Below are 9,665 nucleotides of genomic sequence, written 5' to 3'. Positions count from 1 at the left end.
TGCAATAACATCCTGCCGGGACAGGCAGGATGTGTGTCTGGGGGCGGCAGCGTGTGGCAGCACCGCTGCCCGCGTCTGCCCGTCGCTCCCCGAGCCTGAAGTAAGCTCAGGAAGCAGCCACCGGGGGTCAGAGGGAGAGGAGCACTTCCCCTTCCGCACGCATCCTGGACGGACGCGGGTGGAGGCGGGAAGAGCAGCGCTCCCGGAGGGGCGCTCCCCTGGGGTGCCCCCCACCACTCCGGGTGAGACTCTGAGCACTTTCCCTGGGAGCCCTTCCCGCCCCGCCAGTGCCTCGACCTCAGCTGCCGCAGCCCTGCGGGTCCGCGACCACTAGCCAGGGAACCGGCTTGGCGGAGGGGAGGGGTCCCCACCTGCCAGTCGAAGCACCGATATTCAGGGCAGCCTTGTGAGTGCTGAGGACAAAGCCTGCCTATGGAGACAGCAATACGGGGAGGATGGAGACAGATACCCTCCCGGCGCCTGGGGGTCGGATGGAGTGTTGAGCCGATGAGCAAGGGTAGTGATCACAATGGAGCTCAGGGCGCCTGGGGGTGGCCTGGGGGTGTGAGAACTCCAGGGAGGCTTTGGGGTGGAGGAGGACTGGACGGGGCTGAAGGACCCGCAGGGGTTGGTTGGCCAAGGAGGTGGGAGCCGCCCTGAGCTTGTGAGAACCGCGGAGGAGGGCTCAGCCAGGACGGACCGGCGCTCAGCAAACTGTGGTCTGCGGCGGGAGAGAAAGCAGGGGCCTGGGGCTTCGAGGGCGGCCACAGCTAGAAGGAGGGACGTGTCTGCAGGGTAGCAGGAAACCACCAAAGCCTTTTAAGCAGGGCAAGTGACGTGATCGGGTTTGCGGTGTGAGTCTTGGCGGGTCCCCTCCCGTCAATGAACAAATTCTGTGGCTCAGCTGGTAAAGCATCTGCCTGCAATGCAGGATTGGATTCCTGGGTCGGGAAGACCCCCTGGAGAAGGGATAGGTTACCCACTCCAGAAGTGTTGCCTGGAGAATTCCATGGACGGAGGAGCCTGGCAGGCGGAAGTTCGTGGGGTTGCAAAGAGTCGGACGCAACTGAGCGATTTTCACTTCGTTTTCACACTTCACAGGGAGTTTGGATCCCACTTCTCAGATGTATATGTAAACACATGGAGCCTGGTGAATCCGAGAGGCCCTTGCAGATAATGTATTCTGTGATGCAAAGGTAGCATAGGTGTCCCCGCCCTCAGGAAGCTTAAGATCTGGGGGGGCCTGATGGAGTGAGACAGCAGGCTTGGTAAATTCTGGCTGGTTCTTAGAAAGCATCCGCTTGAGGACAGGGGCTGGAGGGAGGACCACAGACCCTGTGTCCTGGAGGACGGCGTTTCTGCTTGCAGAGGAGGGATGGTTTGCCGCCACGTGCCCATGGCTTTGCTGGATCTGAGGCTGGATTCTCCGCAAATCTCAGTCCTGAGTGGGGACTGTCTTCCCTGGGGACACCCCAGGGATCCTGCCTTCAGGATGCTCTCCTCCTGAGTCTTTGGAGTGTCCTTGGTTCCCAGAGTCATGAACACTGGCCATTCGCATGAAGACAGGGAGGCAGCGGGGAAAGAGGGTGACAGCTTATAGTTGGAGACCTGGGTTGTGTGACAGCTTGTGGTTAGAGAGCTGGGTTGTATGCTTGGCTCTGCTGGTGAGTGACATGTCATGTGGCCTTGGGGACACATCACTCTATCTCTCAGGGACACATTTTCCTCATTGATACAATGACCGTTTTTCTAAGTGGTCGCTGGGTTCTGGGCATGGGGTCGGGTGATGTCACTGCTTCAGGCAGCCTTCAGCCGGGTGGGGAGACACTTACTTTCCGTGTAGTGTCCCCTGGGGTGTCCCCAGGGGAGACAGTCCCCACTCAGGACTGAGATTTGTGGAGAATCCAGCCTCAGATCCAGCAAAGCCATGGGCACGTGGTGGCAAACCATCCCTCCTCTGCAAGCAGAAATGCTGTCCTCCAGGACACAGGGTCTGTGGTCCTCCCTCCAGCCCCTGTCCTTGAGCAGATGCTTTCTAAGAACCAGCCAGAATTTTCCAAGCCTGCTGTCTCACTCCAGCTCTCTAATCCATCCCTCTCATCCATGCCAGAGGGATGCCGGGGCTGGGGTGGGGGGAACAAAGGAGCAGACATGGGGTCATTGGTTCAGCCAAGGAAGGCTTCCTGGAGGAGGAGGCGACATTCACATTTGAATGATACATGCGAGTCAGTTGGTAGAAGGAGGTGGGGAGGGGGAAAAGGACTGAAGACATTTCCAGAGAGCCAGGAATCCACCGGTCATCTGGCCCTTACAACACCAGCTCCGGCTCCCTCCCAGATGCTGGCTGATGCTCAGAGGAGGCCCACCGCCTGGAAGGCTGCCAGCCACCGAGGTCTATGGCGGGGACGACTTTGCACCCTCTGCTGGCACGAACTCTTTGCCTAGCCCACAGCTGACTTGATGTCGTGAGCTAGCCTTGGGGAGAGTTTTCCAGCAGTCAGCAGGATGTCTCTCTGGGATCCCCAGAGATTTAGATCAGAGCTGATAGAGCCTGGTCTCTGCCAGGGATTGCTGGAAGGGATGGCACCTCTCTGCCTCCCACCCCAGGGGCTGCCTAAGGGTAGAACTCCCAGCTCTGTCTGCCCCAGTGAGAATCCTTATTGAGTGTAGACTGCAGGGCAGTGGGAGAAGACAGATAGTCTCATCACCGAGACTGTGCATAGAAGGTGTGGTCTCATGGGGGAGTCTGAGCAGGCCCTCTGAGCGAGCCTGGCATGTTCCTGGGTAGATTCCTAAGTAGGGGTGCATGGAGGTGAGACCTAAAGCAAGAGAAGGAATGTGCTCACTGAAGGATGGGGTGAGTTAGGACGGGCCCAGACCGGATTCTAGACAAAGGCCTGGAGGGAACAAAGCCTCCGGGGTGAGGGAGCTTTGTCCAGTAGGGAGCAGAAAGGAGGCCAGGTGGCTGGTGCCTGCAGGGGAGAATGGGAGGCTGAGTGACAGGATGCTGAGGGGCTGCCGGGGTTTTGTTCTTTATCCTGAGAGCAGCAGGGAGGCTTATCAGCGGGATGCTAATAGGAGTGGGTTTGTGTTTTGAAAAGAAACATCACCCTCTCTCTCTTTTTTTCTTGCTGCACCATGCAGCTTGTGGAGTCTTAGTTCTCCAACCAGGGATTAAACCCAGGCCCTCAGCACTGAGAGCGTGGGGTCCTAAGACCCCTGAGAGCCAGGGAGTTCCTTAGTGACATCGCCCTGGAGGAGAACGGGCGGGTAGAGGAGACGCCCGCTGTGGCTGGACCCCTCTGCTCAGAGGTTATTGCAGCACATCAGGGAGGCCTGATTGGTGGAGGTGGTGGTGAGCAGGTGGCAGGTCTGGAATTTTCTGGAATGCACGCAGGCCGTGAGGGAGAGGGCATGTCAGCTTGAGGAACCCCAGGCTCAGAGGCGGGGTGGGGGGTTGCCCAGGCCTGTGGAGTGGAGCCAGCGTTGTCTTTCCTGCTTTTTCAAGGTAGATCCTGGCATCAGAAAGCGCCAGAGCAAGAAGCAGCCTTGGAAATCAACTCATCCATTTACAAAGCAGAGAAAGAGACAGGCATAGAGAACGAGCGTGTGGATCCCGAGGGGGAAAGGCGGCAGTGAGATGAATTGGGAGACTGGGATCTACACACACACGCTACTGATGCTTGCGTAAAACAGGCCACTAGTGAGAGCCTTCTGTGCAGCACCGAGAACCCTACTCCGTGTTCTGTGTCACCCTAAATGGGAAGGAAATCCAAGACAGTGGGGAGATATGTATACCTGTGGTTGCTTCACTTTGCTGTTCAGCAGAGACTAACACAACAGTGTAAAGCAACTGTGCTCCAATAATAATTAAAAGCAAAAAAAAAAAAAATCAACTCATCCAATTCTTAGATTTTATAGATAAGGAAACCCAAGCCCCAAGGGGTGAAGGCTTTAGGGGCCAGAGACTACCTGGGGAGTTAATTAATTAACGGACTGGTCTAGGCATACATAAACACAGCTCTGGTGACCCCTAGAGAGTGGGACAAGTGTTTGTTCAGGAGGTCGACCGCTTGGCAGAAGTCCCTCCAGCCGCTTTCCCAGCCCCCTTGCCTGGTTGGCTCCTGTCTCAGCCACGGCCTGGGGTTAGATGATCCAGATGTCCAGGGCCACCGAGACCGGCTAGATTTCCCCACGTCGTGGGTTCCCAGTGTTGGGACTAGTAGGTCAGCAGGCATGCGGGAGGGGGCAAGTGGCAGGGAAGGAGAGCCACCCTGTTCTTTAGGTGAGTTTTCCAGCATCTGAGCTTAGGGAGAAGCCTGAATCCCCAGGTACCGCAGTGGGGCGGAGCCTGGCAGCTGAAACCAGAAAGTGAAAGCTGTTCCCCTTGTGCCTGAATATAAGGACCTTGGTGTTTATTTATTTTTTTGTTATTTTTAATTATTTTTGATTTTTTCCTTTTAACTTTTTTATTTTGTATTGGAGGCTAGCCTATTGATGGGCTTCCCAGGTGGTGCTAGTGGTAAAGAACCCACCTGCCAATGCAGGAAACTTAAGAGATGCAGGTTCCATCTCTGGGTTGGGAAGATTACCTGGAGGAGGACATGGCAACCCACTCCAGTATTCTTGTCTGGAGAATCCTGTGGGCAGAGGAGCCTGGCGGGCTACAGTCCGTAGGGTCACAAAGAGTTGGACACGACTGAACTGACCTACCAAGCACAGCATGTGCAGCTGATTGATAATGCTGTGGCAGTTTCAGGGGGACAGCAAAGGGACTCAGCTGGACATATGCATGTATCCATTCTCCCCCAGAATCCCCTCCCATCCAGGCTGCCACACGACACTGAGCAGAGCTGAACTGTGGTGTTTAGAATTGAATGCTGTGACAAGGTATGACATATATTATCCAATACTGTGCTGAGTCCAGATGTAAAAGACCATTATGAAGACGTGTTGGTGTGGGGGCCAAAATGTTGGAATTTTCACTTGTTTTTTTTTGAGAAAAGCAGGCTATTTGAAATTGGGCTTGCATTAGGAAATTCCCGAACACGTTTTCGGGCAGCTGCGTGAGTAGTGCGTGGTCAGAGTCATCTGACTTTGTGTCTGAGGACTCCTCAGGGTCCCAGAAGGACCCGGGGTCTCTGTTCTCTGCAGCTGCCTCCTTGAGGGGAAGCTTGGAGAGGCTCTGGAGTCATGCAACCCTGGGCTGGGGTGTGCGGGGGGCACAGCCATGTCCTTGCTTCACTGACCACCTGCGTGACATCCGTGCTCACCTCTCCGAACCCCAGGTTCCGGTTTTGCTAAGTGGGGCTGGGAATCCCCATTTCACAGTGCCATCGTGAGTATGGAATGAGATCATGGGTGGAAAGTGCCTAATAGATGGTTCAGGGTTGAAAAGGAGTGTTCAGTCAATTTACATTCTGCTGTGATTTCTCACTCTGGGACCCTGACATCAACCAAGATCGAGGCAGGCTGGATCAGGAACAGAACCTTCTTCTTCAGCTCCGGCCAGTCCTGGCTGTCTCTGGGGGTTACTGCCATGGCAACGGGTCGGTGGAGAGGCGAGGATGCCCCGGGGCAGCTGAGCGGCCTGCTGGCGCCTGGAGCGGGCGTGGAGGCATCCTGATTAACGGCTGCCTGAGCCACCGGCCTCGTCTCAGGCCACCCTCAGGGATGGGTGTAGGGTGTGGAGAATTTCTTGCCCAGGGCTGGGGAGAGCGGCCCTCGCTGGGACGTGCCAGGGCCCTGGGGCTGGGCACAGTGACAGGAGCCGCAGAGTCTCCGAACTGCCGGGGCGGAGTGTGAGGTCCTGGCAATCAGCGCCTCTCTGAGCGACCCAAGACAGAACAAACGGGTAATAAATGCCTGCAGCGTGGCCGGCAACGGGGCATTCCTTCCCCGAAGGTTCGTTTCCACAACAATCCTGGGCGATAAGTATAATCTCCCCCAGCAGGGAGGTGGACACCAAGGCCCAGAGACCTTGCTTATCGTTCATGCTTAACGCATGAATCGTTCATGCTTAATGCACAGCTAGGGTTTGCGGCCGAGATGATTCTGATTTCAGTCCTGCGTTCTTCCTACCACTGCGTGTTATCTGTCGTCTGTCCAGCTCTCAGAGATGTGTCTGGTTTATCCCTCTGTGGCATTTCTAGTCCCTGGGAAGGTGCTTCACATATATTAAGTGAAACTGAAAGTCGCTCAGTACTGTCCCACTCTTTGTGACCCCATGGACTGTAGTCCATGGGATTCTCCAGGCCAGAATACTGGAGTGGGTAGCCTATCCCTTCTCCAGGGGATCTTCCTGACCCAGGAATCGAACTGGGGTCTCCTGCATTGCAGGCAGATTCTTTACCAACTGAGCTAGGGCAGCTCCACATATATTAAGGGTTCAGTTAAAAATTATTGGACCAACGAATTGCTGGGGATCATTGTGGTGCCATTTTTCAGAAGTTTGTCTTTAATGGGAGGATAATTTACAATTCTGCTATGGCAGTAGCATTCATCACCATGATGTTCCCTCTGTCTGTGTCTCCATCACTGCCCTGTAAATAGGTTCTTCCTGACCAGCTTTCTGGATTCCATTAGTTTTTCTCTTTCTGGCTGACCTCACTCTGCCCAACAGGCTCTAGGATCACCCACCTCCTTAGAAATGACTCCAGTGCATTCCTTCTTATGGCTAAGTAATATTCCATTGTACGTATGTATGTAGTATCATGTTTTACAGGTAGAGTCCTAAAAGTTGGCCAGGTAACTGTGCATGTACGTGGGCTTCTGTCAGACCCTTTGAGGGGAAAGAGAGACTTAGGCCTTAGTGACTTGGCTTTCAGCCTCTCTTTACCAGCCAGTTTTCCCATGAGCTCTAGTCACACTGGATTCCACCCTGAACGTGCATTAAAATGCCCCTCTGTGCCCTCTCTCCTAGTTTTCCCTGACTTGGAATATTCTCATTTCCATCTTTTTCTTGAGGATTCCCATACCCACCTTCAAGTTTCAAATGCCCCCTTCGTGATGTTTCCCTTGATGCCTTTAAGGCAACACCTCTCACATTTCTTTAAATTTCAAGTGAACAGCAAAGGGACTCAGCCAGACATGTACATGTATCCATTCTCCCCCAGACTCCCCTCTCATCCAGGCTGCCACGTAACACCGAGCAGAATGGGACCTTGGTGTTTAAAATTGAATGTTGTGACAGGGCCTGACAGATGTTATCAAACACTTTGCTGAGTCCGGATGTAAGAGATCATTCCGGAAATGTTTGTGCGTGGGCCAAAATGCTGGGATTCTCTCTCTCTTTTTTTTTTTTTTGAGAAAAGGAGGCTGCATATTTGCAATTGGGATTGCGGCTCTCTAAATCTCCATACCACCTGTGGGTCTCTTTGGCATGTCCTTGGTGACATTCTGCATTGCAGTCTGTCTTCCGTGGATGCCTTCCTCCCCTTACAGACACGCGCTCCTAGCAGGCCCTGACTGTCTTGATGCTGTGTCTTCTGGGGCGTCTGGCCCACTCACACCTAGCAGTTGTAATGAGTGTGGATTTGAGTGGCGCTGACTTGGAGCAGGGCTCCCCACTCCGGGTCCCCTGTCACCCTGACACTCTGGCATGGGGCTGGGTTAGCAAGGAGTCAGGCTAGAACCCGGCAGGGCTGGGGTAGGGCCTCCAGCTGCCTTCTCTCCCCACGTGTGGGCTGAGAGCATCCTCTCCAGGGGCCTCCCTGACCTCTGCTGACCTTCACTGGGGCTGTTTTCCCATTCTCTTGGGTCAGGCTGAGAAAAACAGGAAGAATCATTAAGAGATAGAGCCTTCCGAGCCAGCAAGATGATGCCTGATGCTTTTTACAGACCCTGAAAGCTTTGTTTGTGCGCTGCAACAAAAGAGTGGGCCTTTCCTGCCGGCTTCGGGGAGAAGCTTCCACTAACCTGGATCCAGCCCAGCACCACGCCCAGCTCACTTTGCTCCTCTTCCACTTCCTTCCACACTTAGAGTCTCTAGTGTTTTCCACACTTCAAAAGGGTAGAGTGGTAGCCAGAGTCTCTCCCCGAGACATCATCTCAGTCCTTGCTACTCAAAGTGTGGTCCCTGGACCAATGGTGCAGGAGGCTTGCTAGAAAGGCAGCTCCTAGGTTCTGGGCCTTAGCAAGGTCCCCGGGGAATGGGTTTGCCCATTAAAGTTTGAGAAGTGTGGCTCTAAGTCACTGAAAAAAAAAAAGAGGTGGCATCTGAAGCCTGAAGAGGGAAAGTGATCAGCCCAAGATTAATGTGGTTCCACACACACCTGGTGGAGAGCTGCTAGACGCCAGTCCTGTGCCAGGCGTGGTGGGTGAAATCGAAAGCAGAGCTCCTGGTGCCTTCAGCCTCCGTCATTCTTTCTTGTGGGGCTTCCCAGGTGGCACTAGTACTAAAGAACCTGCCTGTCAGAGCAGGAGGTGCAAGAGACAAGGGTTCGATCCCTGAGTCAAGAAGATGTCCAGGAGTAGGAAATGGCAACCAACTCCAGTATTCTCGCCTGGAAAATTCCACGGCCAGGAGCTCAGGGGGCTACAGTCTGGGGCGCAAAGAGTCGGATGCGACTGAGCACCACGTGTATATTCTGTCTTGCACTGAACGCGGCCTTGCTGACCCCGGGGCCTCAGCAAGTGTTTATTGAGTGAATAAGACTCTTGAATTCCAGCCCTGGGGTTTCTTCCACTTCACTGCAGCTGCCTTCTATAATTACCAGGCTTCTTGAGTAACCTGTAGCACTTTCAGACAGAAATAAACACGTTTCTTAAGGAGGGATTTAGAGAGCGGGCTGTATCCTTGGTTTTACCAACTCTGGGCTGCAGAATCCCAAGACTCTAGTCGTGAGAAAAGGTTCGGGTGATCCAGAAATCCATGTATCAAAAATGATGGAGGGAGCGCGTCTGTACCAAAGCAAGGTAGATGTCTCTGAGGGCTTCCCTGGTGGCTCAGTGGTAAAGAATCTGCCTGCCAAAGCAGGAAACCTGGGTTCGATCTCTGGGTCAGGAAGATCCCCTGGAGAAGGAAATGGCAACCCACTCCAGTGTTCTTGCCTGGAGAATCCCAAGGACAGAAGAGCCTGGCAGGCTCCGGTCTGTGGGGTCGAAAAGGAGTCTCACACGACTTAGTGACTAAACAACAGAAATGTCTCTGATGAGGTGATGTAGGACGTCTAACAGGTTCAAGTATCAGTGCCCCGCTCCACCTCGCCAAAGGTCTGCTGATAGTCCTCATGTCTGTGCTGGTACTCAATTACTTTTGTTAAAAGATAAATAACACTTCTGGCTCTTTTCTTTTTGTCCCTTTCCGACATTCAAGATGTCAAAGTGAGGACTTAGTGGGTCCTCTTCTGTCCAGATGGATGTCTTCTGAGTGTTCCAAGCGGCTCTTGTCCCCTGAAGTCCGATCTCTTCTGGAATGTCTCGTTCTCTCTTTAGGGGCTTTTCCATTGATTTAACATTTGCTGTTAGGCTTCCCAGGTGGTGCTGGTGGTAAATAACTTGCCTGCCAGGGAGTGGGTTTGATTCGTGGGTCGGGAAGATCCCCTGGAGGCAGGCAAGGCCACCCACTCCAGTGTTCTTGCCTGGAGAATTCAATTGCCAGAGGAGCCCGGGGGACTACAGTCCATGGGGTCACAGAGAGTCAGACATGACTAAGCGACTTATCA

Source organism: Bos grunniens, chromosome 15, assembly GCF_055505025.1.
Source record: "Bos grunniens cultivar Pamir isolate PY7600 chromosome 15, Bosgru_T2T1.0, whole genome shotgun sequence".
Classification (NCBI taxonomy): domain Eukaryota; kingdom Metazoa; phylum Chordata; class Mammalia; order Artiodactyla; family Bovidae; genus Bos; species Bos grunniens.
Note: the sequence above shows the minus strand (reverse complement) of the source record.